General features: G+C 32.9%; 1 non-coding gene across 1 annotated transcript; it reads right to left on the bottom strand.

The window, feature by feature from the left end:
* Nucleotides 1-10496: 10496 nt before the first annotated feature.
* Nucleotides 10497-10568, bottom strand: TRNAA-CGC (transfer RNA alanine (anticodon CGC)). The gene has a single exon. It is a non-coding gene; the product is annotated as a tRNA-Ala (tRNA).
* Nucleotides 10569-15177: the final 4609 nt, after the last annotated feature.

Below are 15177 nucleotides of genomic sequence, written 5' to 3'. Positions count from 1 at the left end.
TACATTGGAGATCAAACAGGATATGCATATTCTACCTGTGATCTCACAAGTGAGCAGTATAGTAGTTTCATTCACTCAACTTTATGAAAAGTCCTTGTGTTACTTATTACGAAACCTTATAAGCCTTATTTTAAATTATTTCGCAGTGGCGATAAAAGTTAACTGTCGAAAATAACTCTAAGGTCTTTGACGTATGGTACAAATATAATTATTTATTAATTGAATACATATTGAAACCATTCTCATTTTACGACTTTAGTTTAAAACCCCCTGAAAATCTGATAGTGAAATTACGTCCAAATGGCCCTCGATGGTCAAAAGGTTCCCCACCCCCGAACTAATCGAAGGGTGTTGCTTTTTCAAAGAAAACATTCTCATTGAAACTCTGCTTCTAAATATAGTACCTATTTTTAGAGAAAACCCCTTGGAAATGTGTGAAAATGGATTTTAATATATCGTACAGTAATTTAATCAAAAACAAATAAAAATAATTAAATCACTTAGTTGAGTACCAGTTCACCAACTGGGAAATCGCGTCACCTAAATAAATGCACTTTGAACAATGGACATTATAGCTAGTAATACCGACTAGTAGCATCATATTCCTCAGTTGTGCGCATGCCACCAGTCAATAAATCTTAATTCTCGGTATCGGAACCCGTATTGGTGGCAATGAATGAGTGGGCATTTGGTTCAATAACTAGTACGCCTTTGCAAACTATTTTTAATGGTTGACGTTGCCAAAAGCATCACGCGGCATTACTTGGGCGGTCTGCGATCAGCAAATATTATTCATTATGATGATCAATTAAAATAATTTTCACACTCATTGGCGTAGACATTAATAAATTGAATCACGAACCGAATCTCAGTGCCTAAGAATTTCGGTTATTACGTCATCATTACGTCATAACACGTAATCTAAATGCTCAAAATAGAAAGAAAGGGGTATGGGCCATGAACCATTAATCATGTACCATGAACCATGAACTACTATATATTGAAACCGCTCGAAAAAATGTCATTCACTGGAGAATCGCATCTAATAGCTGGATCAGACATTTCAATTTCAGTTGATCATCTCGATATTTGTGTGAACCTTCTTTCAACAAAAATGATTAAGTTTTTTGCTAGAAATCTTGCCGTTCAATGAAAGTTCATCAAATAACATTGATGTCTGAACCCGCGATACGCACAGCGGCGCGCCCTGTCTGTTCCTAAACCTTCATATAGAATACGTACTAGAATTATAGATTTTTTCTGGCTTACCTAGTACCTTTTGGTTCAAAATATAGCCCATTTTAGCGCTCTGTCTCATTTACACTACATGACATCGCAAATCACCGTTCGAAATGAAAATTTATTAATGGCGGTGAAACACAGTTCTGCACTTGTTCTGCATAATATACTATGAAATTTAAGCAAACACAATGTGTCTAGGCCAGTTATAAAAAAGACTTCAACAATTCATTACATTAATATTCAAGTTCCTTGTAAGTTTTATTAAACTTGTCATTATTTCATTGTGGGCCTGTTGTTTTACTTGAATAATAACATAACTTGAATATTCATTTTGAAATTTGATGAATGTTGTTCAAGTTATGTGAAACAACTAGTAGTTATGTAGATTAATTTGTGATTTAAATTATGAAAATTACATCGAAAGCTGAAAATAGCTTCGTTGACGTATATTAGAATTATAGATGCAAAGTACAGCGCAAATTTTATAACGCCAGAGCTGGCTGTTTGATAGTTTTTGTTGCTTAGGCAAACAAACAGATTTCAGCTTTGTCGTTCAAAAACAATACAGAAGTTGATAATCTAAGGCGAAATAATTCCAGAATACAGTCACACAATTTCAGTTATTGTAAAAATAAAATAATGACACAATTTCAGTTGTAAAAATAAAATAATCACACAATTTCAGTTGTTGTCAAAATACAATCGCACAATTTCAGCTGTTGTAAAAATAAAATACCAATTCCGAGTAACATAATAACATTTTGCTACTCTATGAATCATACCTTGGTTGGACAAGGTTCTAACTGACTTTTTTTCAAAAATTACCTTTGAATGCAGAATAATTTATTTTGCTTATTTCTATAACCAAAATAATTTCCACAGCCATCTGTTTCGTTTTTCCGTAGATATGTCTATTATTTAATTTATTTTACAAGGTTCTAACATCACTTTCAACCTTTTGCATCTGACAGGTGGTCTTTCTTACTAGGCACATTTTATTTCATAACTTTGGTTTGATAGGGTTCTAACTTCGGCTTGCAAACTTTGACATCTCAGAATATTTAAATAGAACGCTCTATCTTGGAAGGGCACCAGGGAAATGTAGTTAGAACCTTCAGCAATGAATTATTATGCACAATCTGGTTTCATATGGTTCTATCTGCACATTAATGTAACTTCACAAAAGATTGAATCCCAAAAAAAAGTTAAATATATTGTTAGAAAACGTATTGCAAACTTTGACACCTCAGAACATTGTAGGGCGATGTTAAAGCCCTGTCCAACCAAAGTAATTAAATAAAATGCCTTTAGTAACGTTATAATTATCATAATAATATTGGACGATTTTTATAGCGCCGCTTTTGTGAGTTATCACCTCAGGGGCGCTTTACAGTTAATGCAGGTATTACAAAATTATAAATATTACCAAAATAAAGTGAAGTTAAGTAAAGTAAAATGAAGAACAGGAGCAGGTGACATGAAGATAGAAGATGGAGATCTGCAGCAAGAATCATAGGTGGTGAAGAAACTGGACCAGCTGCTGCAGCGAGAGAGTCCACAGCGTCCACCAACAGTGCCAGCACGAGGTTCGTCATCCATCCAGGTATGTGTCTGCTGCTAATAAAGCGCTGACATAATATCCTCACATAGATAACAGACCTTGGCAGCACCGCTGTGACATTCGGCGAGTCCATTATATCTAGTCTCTATTAATAATAATAATAATAATAATAATTAATAATAATAATTTGGACGATTTATACAGCGCCTCTCTTGTGCCCTCAATCACCTCATCTCTCCTAGTCTATTTTAGTCTCTTTATTCACTTCTTAGCTATTCATGCCACTTACTTCATCTTCTCGACCCTTTTAGACCCATTCCTGGTTCTAATACCTAAATAAAAACCAACAAAAAAATAAAATTACAATTTATTCTATTTTGTCGTGATCCAACGATTTCATACCTTTGTCTCAGACCTATAGGGCTCGCTTGTCGCAGGCTATCATAAACAAAATCTTGAACCAAAGTCAAAGTGAAGTGTACGTGTGTCATCTGCGCAACATTATGTGAAATCGACTTCTCATATCTCAGCACAAGGTAATGTGAAATTAGAACCCTGCCCAACTAAAGTGACGGAATATTGAGAATACTGAGATAACAAATAAGGTAGTTGCAAACTAAAAATAGATGGGTTACTGAATCACAACAAGTACGCAATAAACTACGTCACTTTATCATTAGATAGTTATTAATAAAATTAGTTCCAGTAGCGATGCATAAAATTATTTGGAACCTAGACGTAGGTTGATACGCATTTAGCTCGGAAGTATGTGCATAACATAATAGTATGGTAATAGTACCTATTTATATTGTACTACGCAATATTTTGTTAGGTTGGGTTTCCTTTGGTACGCACATAAAATGTCATTGAGCAGAAAACAGCTATGTACGTAAGAACTTGTACATATTTGCACATGTGCGTCTAACCGTTTGTATAAAATAACGAATAATTACTACAATGACGTAACCAACTCCAATGACTAAATAAAATACCAAATTCAATCACAGCAGGTAGACGGCTACCGTAGAATAAGCTGACTTCGGACTATTGGAATATTGGAATATCTGGAAAAACCACCAGAGATAAAAAATTTAAGGCGATGCACTACGTAGTAATGCAAAATCGTGTGTTTTTGGTTTGAAAATTTGGTCGCCTAGAAATGTTTCAGATGCTTTAATTAAATACTACGAGTAGAATACATCTTGGCCTTTGAAATAATCTAGTATTTCTTAGATAAGTCTTTTTATAAGCCCAGAAAAAAATTATGTAAAGGCCAATGAAAACTGCTTTAAAGTTCAAAATCTCCTACTTACGAACCCATTTTCGGTTATGGTTTTATTGTATAATGTGGCAAATTAAGTTATTTATAAAATGATCGGAAAACATTCAAATATTTATGCCTGAACATCCACAAAATAAAATAAAAGGCACTTTTTGGCCATGTTTTTTTCTTGCATAAATCAAAACAGGCGGATGGTGTTAAGCGGGAATTTAAACCTTATCGCCATCTACGTAAGGGCTGTTATTGAAAGCGGATCAATTTAAAATATTACACGACGTAGATTATCTGTGGTCTAATATACTTTTACTCTATTCAATTTCTCTTCCCAATTGTTTTATTTTCTATATACTTTTGGAAACTTTTTGAAAAGTCATTAGGTATCCCATATACATAAAAATCGGATATGTTTATCCGAGAGACTATCTAGGTTACAAACCAATTAATTAGAAATTTGATATCATTCAAAAAGCTACCTGCTAAAAATATGGGAAAATTTTTGTTGCAAAATAATAATATATTGTCAATTCTGAATTGGATATATGAGATCGATAATTATGACTTAATTATATATTATTAGGTCCCAATGCTTGAGTTGCTAAAGACGCTGTCCCGGTAAGACGTAAGCGTTCATTTCCTAGTTGTGACCGTTATCTTTATATTTTCTGTGTCTTATTCTGTGTCTTATTCTGTTTCGTGTTTCGTTTAGTTTTTTTTAGTATTATCTTCTTCTTCAATAATGAAGATAATTTTTATTTCAGAGTTTCTCTATCCATCGAGTGCATAAAAAAATTAACATAGTTACAACTTTTCCTCAAAATGTACCTATTTATTTTCAAGTCTCCTGAGTGTATATAAGATTTTAAATAATTCAAAAAGCAAACCAAATATTTACGGTAGGTACAGCCTTTATTATTACCAGTGGGGCGATAGTAAAATGTTACCTAAAGTTTGTATATTTTCAATATCGTTGAACGAACCGATTTGGTGGCAAGTAAAAACCAATTCAAACCAGTTCATGAACAAGCCAGGGAATCATAAAACGTCGAGAACAATAAAGCCATTCGTAAAATGTAATATAATATCTTCTAATCATGGCACAATAAACACAATGAAGCCAAACTGCGCCAAACTTCAATTTAAATTCATATTTTTGCGTACTTGCTTATTTATGATTTCAATCAAAACGCCTCAAATAACCACATTGACGCACGAGACCGTCGCGAACTGATTGAATCAATTTAATTTTAAACTCTATGAGCGGTTTTTAACCAGCCATGTGATTGAATTTAAATTTGACTCTAAAAGTTAAGTTAATAACTAGACAAGCGTATGTTTTTTTAACTAGCCGTGGGATTTAAAATAAATTCATTTTATGTTAGGTAGGTACCTAATCAAGCGCGCATTTTTTTACCATCCTTGATATGTGGTTGTATAATTTCCCAATAACCAAAAAGTACTGGATGAAACGATTCGAGAACATGAACCTATAAAGCCCTGGGGGTCTAGCACGGTGAAATCGATAACTCTACAATATCGGATCGATAGGCGTACCTACCGATCATTATATACCAATTTCCCGAGCACGGTCGCACTGTTGATACCCAGACTGATATTGATAATGCAAATTGACATTCGCTGGCAACACGAAAATTATTATTATTATGTGTTTTATTATCTTATTTTTTTAATAACATATAGATATAATGATATGCTCACAGGGATCTCCCGTGCTGAGGATTTATCTTATTTTTTTAATAACATATAGATAAAATGATATCCTCACAGGGATCTCCCGTGCTGAGGATTTCATTTTGATGTTATTAAAATTTAGTTTTCAAGATTTTTTAAATCTTTTAAAGTAATTCTAAATATATTAAATAGTGTTTTTTCTAAAATATATTACAATTACATTGTGTTTTTTTTTCGTTCAGTTGAGAGGTTTCAGTTTTAGTCTGTATTTAGTGTCAGTATACTATCTATTACTGATATCCCTGTTTTGTATCCAGCTTTTTATTTGAGATTTATATGTTAAAATATTGTTGTAAGTTTTGAATGAGAGGGGGATTTTATTGTTAAGTTTAGTACAATAGTACAGGACGGCCTAGTCCAGTGGTAACGCATTGGACTGCCATGCCGAAGGTCGCGGGTTCGAACCCGGCGTGCGCAAATAAATTTTATATGATTAATTTGTGTTATTTCACAATTAATTAATTAAAATTAATTAAAATAATATATAGTATATTTGCGGCACGTTCCAGAGTGGAAGATACTACCAGTATCGCCCTGGTGTAAGACCACCATTCAGAATTGAAACGTTGCTCCAAATGGCTTTAGCCGTGTTTAGTGACTAGATCTGAATAGCCAGGTACTTCCCCACCTTCCTCTTTCCCTTCCCCACTTACCTTCAGCCTCACAACATCCCCCAATTGGGGATGCCATAGTCTCACTGGCTCCAGACGGGAGCAGTTGGGACTCTTGTGAGGTATCCACTATAAAAAAATAAAAAAAGGAAGCTTTTTTGCCCAAATGTTGTATTTGTAGTTGCTTTTTGGATATGTTTTTGACCCTGAGATCTATCTAATATGAGTGGTAGTTGCTATTTTTTGTGTTTTGTATTTATTAATGTGAATGAGTAATGTTTAAGCGACATGATGTTAAGTTTGTTTAATATTTTGTCAGTACTAGTTCTTACGTTCTTACAGGGACTTTCACAATAACTTTCATCATGGCTTTTTGGATTTTAATGAGGGATTTTAGGATATTATCATTTGCACTGCCCCATCCGATAATACTGTATTCTAAGTGCGATTTTATTATTTTTTTACTGAGGACATTCCTGATGGTTTTGAAGAAACAACTTAGTTTTTAAAATGTTAATATACTCAGTCCATTTTAAATTTTGATCAATTTTTACACCTAGATAAGTTACATGGTCAATGTTTTCCAAAGAGGGACAATTGATGGGAGCAATGAATTTATAAATTCAGGTTTTCTACCAAGTTTTTTGTATTTATTTTTATTTTGAACGCGACGATTTTAGTTTTATTAGCATTAAGTGTAAGTGAGTGGTAGCCTAGCCATTTTTTTGATTCTGTTGTGTCTTCTGATTTCTTAAATGTTTCTGTCCAATTATTCCCATTTATTAGAAGAACCGTAGCATCCGCAAAGCTAATTTCGATTACACATTACATGTGGCAAAGATCATTAATGTAAATAAAGAATAGTATTAGATCCAGAATACTTCCTTGGGGTACCCCGAATTTGATTTCAATAAACTCGCTGGTTTTTTTAGTAAGTTATACCGTTTGCTTTATATTTTTTATGTAACTTTAAAAAAAATCTCTTCATTATCAGTAATCCCTATATTTTATAGTTTTTTAAAAAGATTTTACTGATTTTGAATTGTAATACTTTCACTGAGACTCTAGACTGATTTAATGCACTAAATTGTGTAATTTTTTAATAAAAATTATTATTTTTATAAGCAATGCTTATTAGCCTGGTCCCGTTGGCGTCATGTATCTTTTATCAGGAGATTTTTCAATGTGGATGAGTGTTTCAGGCTAATAATTATTGCTTATAAAAATAATTGTTACCCTTTGTGCTATGCATAAAAAATCTTGTCTTAAACATTAGTTTACCAAAAAAATATTATTTTGACAGTTCACGTTCCAGGTTAACTTATTTTGGGTTTTAAAGCTATTTAATAACTTCAATTGTTTTAATATCAACACAGAGACTCGACTGGTTTTATTGTTAATTTAATAATGTTTTTTTAGATTTAAAATGGCGCATCTGTCTGTGAATTGACATTCATAAAGGCCAGACGGCTACGTAAAAGTTAAAAAAATACTAATAAATTGACGATGTCCAATTGAAATGATAATTTTAATATACATTGTTAGTCTGCGTGTACTTTTGACACTAAAATGGAGTTAATTAGTTCAGGAGGTCATCAGTTATAACTAACAATTAATTTCTCCAGGTTGGAAAGGAAATAATTCATCGCGTCAAGATGAATTAAATAAGTCTATGGATGTTGTATACGATTTCTTTCAATTCTAAGAGCTTAGTTAGTTCAACTCCATTCATTAATAAGCCAGTTATTTTGTATAACGAACGATATTATTCAAAAAGTAGTGCACATTGACAACTTATCCGACACGGTGGAGGCTTCGCTAAAAGGCTTTTATCTACCGACTGTCGGAATCATATTTTGACATAGGACTTTATGGATCGGTATGAAATCATCTGTAGTTACGTCTATCGATTCGGCATTGTGCTAGACTCCCTGAACTATTTATTCTTTGCGTCTCTATTGTAAATGTATAGAACCAAAATTGAAGCCGATTCAACTAAAGTTATACCTTAAAAATCCTGTTCCCATCTCACGAACCTATTTCAGACTATATGAAATAGATCAAAGAATAGATTAGGTGAGAACGCGCCATTGGGTGTTACTAAATATTTCAAAATTCTGACATTTCCCTTGCATTCTGATGGCAACATGCTACACTAGCTCCTCCTAGCGGCGTGAGTTGTGCGCCTTGGTATTCTTCATACTTTTAATGAATTTTACGTATATGTAATATATTCTTTATTTTACATTAATAAATTAGATAAGCCAAAAAAATAAATAAATTAGGTACCAGCTATAATATTTTTACCGCATTTTTGCCGTACGTTGAATGGTCAGTTAATAATAGCCAGATCAGAATAGCCAGTTACTACCCAACATTACTCTTCCACATTTACCTACTCCCCTTTCTCACTACCTTATTTATACCTTAGTCTCACAGGTTCCAGACAGTTCGGAGCAGTTGTGACTCTAGTACAGTATTCACTTCACGTATAAGGACTATTGGAAGGTTTGAACAAGTAGAGCGGTCTTGGCGGAGTGTCTGAACAATATTCATGGAAGGAGAAATGGTATTATCTCATTAAGGCCCCGTAGTAAGCGTTTAAATATGGTTTGAAATGGAAATATGTAAATACGAATGTTAGAGGGAGCGCGCTAATATTAAAAAAACGATAATAATTAAGCGAAAATTGTGAAAATATTCAATAAAACACGACTCGTTTACAATACAGCAAAAATCTCTCGACGAATGCTTTAGTTGCATTTAAAGATACACTGTGATTTTTTTCACGCCTATAATATTAAATAACAGAACAAAACGTGTTTTTAATAATTTTCGGAGCTTACTTAACGTATAATTAACGTTTCGGCATAACAAATTTATAGATGTTATCTAAAAAAATATTCTTTTTTTGGGACTAAAAAACTTAAAGAGTTAACGAGAAATTAGTTATCAATCGGTAGAAATTGCGTATGCGGGGGCTTAAGGCATGGCACGATTAAGTGAATCACAATTTAAACATCGACGTAGTGTAAACTCGTAATATAATATCGATAGAATCAATTCGTTGAGGAGGACATAACAATTGAATTACATAAATTAAATACCTCTGTTTTTTTATTTATTATTTATACACGGTGTCCGGAAACTCGTAGTACAAGCGGGAAACTGGAGAATCTACACCACATGGGGAACCCAAAAAAACATAAAGTTTTTTGATTTGAGCATTTTCAAAAAAAAAAAAAAAAACCAAAAAAAAATATTTTTCGGCTATTTTAGGGTTAAAATTTTTTCTGGTGTTTAGGGTTGAATAACAGATGTTTTAACCCTGCAGAGCAGAAATATTTTATGATTATACCGGGTTAAATGAAGGGTGATTTCAAAATAATGCTTCAAATCCGAGTTTCTTCATTTGTTTTACTTTCAAATAGTTTTAATTAGTTGGGTACTTTGATCTTCAGTAATAATTTATAAGAATTTGATTAAAAAAAAAAAAAAAAAAAATCAACTTCAAACTCGATTTACTCGATAACGAAAGCTCAAATAAAAAAAAAATATACTACAAAATCGACTCCAAATGTGATGTAGATTCACCAGTTTCCCGCTTGTACTACGAGTTTCCGGACACCCTGTATACATTTTTTAACATGTAATTGTTGGGTTATTTATTTTATTTATTTATTAATCTTAAGTTAGCTCACATCTTCGTGTGTGCTAACAGTTTTATAAACATATAAACATGTGCATTGTTTGGCAAACATAATCTTTCTTTAAATATTGTTATGTAATATAATGTGTATTTGTTGGGTTAGCTGGAAGAAATAGGATGTAACATAGACTAACATCAATGGGATGTAACCTATAAGCCATACCCTTTGTACTCGAGACTTTATAAAAAGATACGAGTATAAGAAATTTCAATTCTCTATGCCTACCATGAATATTATATGTACTTTTTTATATACTTCCTCACTGCGGGTTGTTTTAATTATGACGAAATAACATAAAAAAGGTTTAATAAGAAATAAAGGCAAAAAAAAACAAAATATTTTGGAGGAGCTGGGATTTGAACCCAGGACTTTCAGCATGCGAAGCAGACACTCTACCACTGAGTTACACCCCCGACGGGAAAATCGGCCAAAATAACATTGATAAACCTAGACCATTTTAATTTGGTTAAATTAATCTTTTTTCAATGTTTTTACTATAAACACTACATATATGATTATTGTAATAATATCCGAACCTTTTGTTTTAATAATAATAATAACCAACGATACATCTTGGTAAATAGAAACCTTTTCTGAACCATTTCATATAACTTATGTAAAAGTAATACAGCTTTACATCACCGCGCCGGCCGCATCTGTTGATAAAACATGTAGATAGATACAAGGTTCGTAGGTTCGCTCATTGGGGGTAAAGCGGTGATTGGTTACAAAGTCGTGACGTAGTTCGATGTCCACTCCCAACGCGCCGGGAGATTTGAATTTAGTGCAATACAAATAGTGTCAAGGGACTGAATGCATTTGGAAATGATTTATTTATAATACGTCGAACTCTTCTATTTATAATCTACATCAATGAGTTAAGCGAGTTATCAATTTCTTCTGAAATATTATTACGTTCACATTGCAGACTATACGGTTGCTATGTTTTTGGACTGAAACACATAGATATGCTAAAAGCGGAATTAATGTTATAAAACTGTGGCTTGATAAAAAAATCTACTAACAATATATACAGGATGTGCGGGGGTTAAATGCGATAACTTCGGGGGGTGATTCTACTTGATTTTAAAAGTTTAAATTTTTTTTTTCAAAATTTGGATTTTTTAATGCAGTTTTAAGGTAAATAAATTGAATGGTTTTCACGAAAAAAAATATTTCTTTACAGAAAAAAAAATTTATGGGAAAATGAACATTGGAATTCCTAAAAAAATTATTCATCTTTTTTACTTCTACCATCATGTAGAATCACCCCGAATCATATATGTCTGTGCCCCGAATATATATCTTAAACAATAATTCTTAGTACATTATAAATATCTCAACACTCGTTTTGCATAATTCCAATGTAGGTACATAATTATAGCAATTGTTGAATTGGCTAAGATAGCTTAGAGAATAAGCAATATCTGGTCTCGTTAATACTGCTGACTACATCAAACTTCCAATTAGTTTTTAGTAAGGAACATTAGGAAAACATTTATCCGTTGACCTATCCAAATTCAATTTAGGCTCAATTGGAGTACATTGTGTTTTAGAATCAGACATCTGAAATTTAGAAACTAACTGTTCAATATATTGTCGTTGATCTACAGTAATAACATTTTTATTTTTATCTAAATTAATGCTCATGCCTAGATATTGTCTAACAGACCCTAGGTCTTAAATTCTGAACCTTATACATTTTTTTAAATTTATTAGTTTCAGCCTCACCGTTAGAAAAATTAGAAAATCATCTACATATACAGGGTGTATCGGCACTAACCCGACAAACTTTAACCAGCTATTCCTTAGCACATTTGGAGTAAAAAATGTTATGTGCACTTTGCTGTCCGGTAACGTTTTTTTTTAATAAAAAATTAATTAAACATATTTTCACCACATGTCACCACTGTTTTATCCTTTGTCAAAATTTGAAAGCAACATCGCAACTCTCGCGTGTTGCTGCGAACGAAGCCCGTATTACATAATCCAGTACCAGAAAAGAAATATTTTATTTAACAATAATGATTATTCACATTTTTCGTATGCGAATCACTGATTGTCTTCTTGTATTGTACACATCAGTTTTATTTTTGTATCTAAATTGTTTCACCTCTGGAATGCTTTGGTTTCACCTCTTACGCGTTTCACGTATTAAATAGTCTAATTTTGAAACTAAGAAACTAATTAGTAGATTTCCTGAATTTATAATCGAAGTCCAATAATTCTGAGCACTTTTAAAAACAATTTTCCTCACTTAGGTACTTATCAATAATAATAATTGGATTATTTGAACAGCGCCGTTGTTTTTTAAATCACCGTAAGTGCTCTGTCAAAATGTTACTTGCTAGGCTATCCTACAACGTATATTTTTTAATAAATTTAGTTATTTACAACTTCGCGGAATGTGATTTATGAATATTATTGCTTATGTTAAAAGCCTTCCAGAATTACCGGAATATAACGAGCAGCTTGACACACTTAAGTTTATTTCCACTAATTTGAAGGTACAAAGAATGTATAGTTTTAAAAACAATCCCGATGAATCAAAAAACGGTTCATATAAAACTGCTGCGCAACACACTGAGACAAAGGAAAGCACTCACACAAACGTCATGACTGCATTGGATTGACCACCTGCAAATGAATGCTGCCAGATTGCTAATTTATTTAAACAATAATTATTAAATTTTATTTAAAATATCGCAATTTTTTTAAAAAATCGACAATAAATTACAACTATAATTTAAAAAAAATATTCTTAACCCCACGCTTTTTCGTAATTGATTAATTAATTCAGAATTTAAACGTTGCTTGAAATGACTAGCCGTATTTGGTGACCAGATCTGAATATCCAGGTTCAGAATTTAAACGTTGCTTGAAATGACTAGCCGTATTTGGTGACCAGATCTGAATATCCAGGTTTAGAATTTAAACGTTGCTTGAAATGACTAGCCGTATTTGGTGACCAGATCTGAATATCCAGGTTCAGAATTTAAACGTTGCTTGAAATGACTAGCCGTATTTGGTGACCAGATCTGAATATCCAGGTTTAGAATTTAAACGTTGCTTGAAATGACTAGCCGTATTTGGTGACCAGATCTGAATATCCAGGTTCAGAATTTAAACGTTGCTTGAAATGACTAGCCGTATTTGGTGACCAGATCTGAATATCCAGGTTTAGAATTTAAACGTTACTTGAAATGACTAGCCGTATTTGGTGACCAGATCTGAATATCCAGGTTCAGAATTTAAACGTTGCTTGAAATGACTAGCCGTATTTGGTGACCAGATCTGAATATCCAGGTTTAGAATTTAAACGTTGCTTGAAATGACTAGCCGTATTTGGTGACCAGATCTGAATATCCAGGTACTTCCTCACCTTCCACTCCTTCCCTTAGCCATAAAACTTACCCCAATTCAACATAAAAATTGTTTAAATTATCGGATGTAATGAAATGCATAATAATTAGACCCCAAAATACTTAATTATTCAGGGAAATAAACCCCTGAGTCATCAGTTGGAAATACCAACGACATTAAGTGAAATTAACAATGCAATAATCCTATTATTGCATTGTTTAAAATTTCACTTAATTATTAGCATTAGCAAATAATATTGGGATTAGCAAATAATAATTTACGACAATTTACTCGGAAATCAATAAAGCCAGAATAATAAAAAAAGAAAGTTATCACTTACGTCGTCTGTAAGTGGCTTTACCAAAGTTTGATAATGCCGTCAGAAGGTGAAACAGCTGTCACGCGTAATAATAATTACAACTAGCAGAACTTGTTTATAAACACACTGTTTTTATAAATTTTTTAATAAGACTGTTAAAATAAAAAAAATCTCTAAATTGAAATGGAGTTCTACAAACTAAACTTAAAATCAAATAAATTTATTGCGAAGGTTCAAAGTACTGTACTGTAATATTATATTAAATAATTTTTACGTGTTTAATTATTGTTTAAAGTCAGATTAAAGCGATTAAAAAACCCACCTGGCAATTCTTATTCGAGTTTCGTTGTTTTTACGTATTGGCGCGCTTACAAGCATCAGTCGTCTCATTTTTAACCATTAATATTTAGTGTGTAGGAAAGAGAGAAGACGCTTTTCGACACACTTGTCGAAAAACTTGTTGAATGCCGACGGGCATACTCTTCTACAGATTTTATTAAATATTGATATGTAGGTAATATTGATGTGTAAATGAATGACATTGTGAGAATTTTACCAATAAATAATAAATGAAAATTGTAATGATCTGCCCTTTCTACTTCAAACTTTTCCTTCTCTTCTTTCTACGATACATTTTTCTTAAGTCCCGTAGGTAACTTTTCCATAAGGCTTTGGTTTTTATATATCCGGGGTAGGAAGGTCCTCCCTGCCGCCTTTTCTTTATTACACACCCCTTCAAGTGTGTACATCCTAGTTTGTCTACGTGACGTACGACCTTGAACGTACTCATTTCACGTGACGGTTCAGTATAAAAAGGCTTCACCGAACGTTGTGTTGGGTTTTTGTTTCTCGGTTTAGAAACCTAGTTATTTATGTTTTGTGTGGTATCCCTTGGTTCTTTTGAGATAGAGTGGGTTGAATCCATTACCGCTGTTTTTCAAAACCATTTCATAAACCTTATCTTCTAAGTCGCCTGCTCACCCCCCCCTAGCTACTCGATTCTACCTATCGTAGGGTAATGTGAATATAATAAAGTGTTAGATTTTATATATGTGATATACATACGATAAATTTATGGTGTTAGTTGTCGGCGCCATCCATGTATATATTTTTGGGAGGGGAAGGAGAGGAAAGGAAATGAATTTTTTTCAAGTTAAGATTGGCTCCTCCGCTTACCAAACAAAACTGATGGATGATAATTTGAGCAAGGCGATCGATATCTGCGTGTCTGGATATCACAACCGGCCGGGTCTCCCCTTGTTCCAAATCGGCAACCTTCACGCCAGAATAAAGAAAACCAGGTCTCATCACCAATTTCAGAATTGCCCCAATCTCAAACA

This window comes from Hesperophylax consimilis, chromosome 18 (assembly GCF_061612785.1).
Source record: "Hesperophylax consimilis isolate HC1 chromosome 18, BYU_Hcon_1.0, whole genome shotgun sequence".
Taxonomy (NCBI): domain Eukaryota; kingdom Metazoa; phylum Arthropoda; class Insecta; order Trichoptera; family Limnephilidae; genus Hesperophylax; species Hesperophylax consimilis.
This window is presented reverse-complemented; position numbering and strand designations above follow the sequence as displayed.